Genomic DNA, 2,191 nt, shown 5'->3' with positions numbered 1-2,191 from the left:
CTCATTTTCCCCCCTCCTGCCCACTATCGTGATCCCAATTCTACCTTACAAATCTGGCTAGATCAGAGCATGTACATGGGCACAGATAAGAGCTGGAAACACAGGGAATCCAGGACAGATAAACCCCTCAGGACCAATAATGAGAGTAGAGATACCAGGAAAGTGGAGGGAAGATGGGGGGAGAAAGAAGGAACTGATCACAATGATCTACATATAACCCCCTCCCTGGGGGACAGACAACAGAAAAGTGGGTGAAGGGAGACATTGTGCCCACCGGGTTGGAGTGGAAGACATGGAATAATAATTTATAAATTATCAAAGGTTCGGAAGAGGGAGGGTGAGGGTGGGTGGGTGGAAAATGAGGAGCTGATACCAAGGGCTTAAGTAGAAAGAAAATGTTTTGAAAATGATGATGGCAACAAATGTAAAAGTGTGCTTGACACTGTGGATGGATGGATGTATTGTGTTAAGAGCTGTATGAGCCCCCAATAACGTGATTAAAAAAAAAAAAGATTTGCCTTAGGGGAAAAAGGAGTAGATCTACTCTGTCTTATAGAGTAGAACTTGTGGGTTTAAGAGAATGTAAATCTTCATGGGAGTTGAAAGCCTCCTTTTCCTCCCACAGAGAGAAAGTTGTTTCGAACTGGTTGTTTGAACAGCCGACTTGACCATTAACACCCCCATGCAACTCCTTACACTACCAGAGCTTCTACAAAGTACAGACGTGCGTCCAAATTCATTACCCTCCTACTATGGGCCCCACCCAGAGCTCATGCTTTGATGTACAATGTAAGCTGACCACCATAGAGTGGAGACAGAATTGGAAGTCAGGAAGTTGATTCAAAGGTTGAAGCTGGAGATAGGTCAGTTGGTCCATCAAGATAGAGGTTCTGGCAAATAGAGAATTGGAAGTAGGGGAAAATAATTAGGAAGTTAAGAGGTTGATCAAGTTGAAGGTTAGTGGCCCTGGCCAGTTCTGATGTTCACTTTGGAATCACTTCTTAGGCTGATGTCCGGCACATTAGGTCAGTTTCCCAAAGAGACGGCCCTGGGAGGCTGTCCCTGTCAGCCCTGGGGTTAGGCACGTAGGGAAGAGCCAGACTGGGTTCAGTGCTGACCCAAGGCAGGGGAAGTAGGATGATCTCTTTGTTGATGTTCTCTGCTGCCTGCAGTTGTTCTTCCTTCTGGTCCCTGTTTGAGTCCGGTGACTGTGAAGCCCACAGTGATGGAGAATTCCCAGGAGACACTGAACTTGTTTCCTAGAAGATCACCTGACATCGCTTCTCTGCAGTTGAGTCTCAAAAGATTGCAGGAAACCACCTTACCTATCCTGTCACCCGTGATTTTTAGATTCACCTCAATTTCTGCTTACAGTGTATTTGGTCATTTATATACTCATTTAAGAAACATTTTTTGCATGACTATTAGTGCAAGGCCTTGTGGCACACATTGGAAGGTTCAACTATGTCAGATAGGCATTGCTGCACAACAAACCATCCTCAAACTCAGTGGTGTAAAATAAGAACAGTCGTGTACTTGGCTCACATATCTGCAGTTTGGGCGAGGCTCTATGGGAGGCCTGGAAATCTCCTTCCATGATGGCTCATTGGAAGGCTGGTGGGTTATTGTCAGCTGGGACTGCACTATGAGGACCTAGGTTTCCCTTCACGTGGGCTGCCTTGGCTCTCTCATGGCATGGTGGCAGGGCTGCAAGAGCAAGCAGCTCCATTTGCTCACTGTTCACCAGCAGACTTGGGCTGTCATGCCCGGGCATTGCTGCCTTATCGCGAATGAACTCGCATTTCCCTGTATGACTTCCTGCAGCTTTTAAGCTCAAAAGCAATATCGGTCTGTATCTAAAGTGTTCTAGATCATATATATTTAATAATCTTGGTTTAGACTAACAGTCCAAGAAGTGCACGTGTGTGAGATAAACCAAGGCACTTAAATGCCCATCTCTTATTTCAGCCAGCCCCACATTTCCTCTTTGCTGGATGCTTTGCACTCGACTGCTCACAGCTATCACCAGAGACATGATGTGCAATTCTTCTGACTTCTCCCCATGGTCCAGTCTGGCAAAGGTTCCAAAAATGATGCACTGAGGCAGTGAAGAACTTTATATATATATATATACACACACACACACACACACACTTTTATTGGGGGCTCTTACATCTCTTATCACATTCCA

This window comes from Echinops telfairi, unplaced genomic scaffold (assembly GCF_000313985.2).
Source record: "Echinops telfairi isolate 266 unplaced genomic scaffold, ASM31398v2 ScPeMD7_23;HRSCAF=83, whole genome shotgun sequence".
Lineage (NCBI taxonomy): Eukaryota > Metazoa > Chordata > Mammalia > Afrosoricida > Tenrecidae > Echinops > Echinops telfairi.
Note: the sequence above shows the minus strand (reverse complement) of the source record.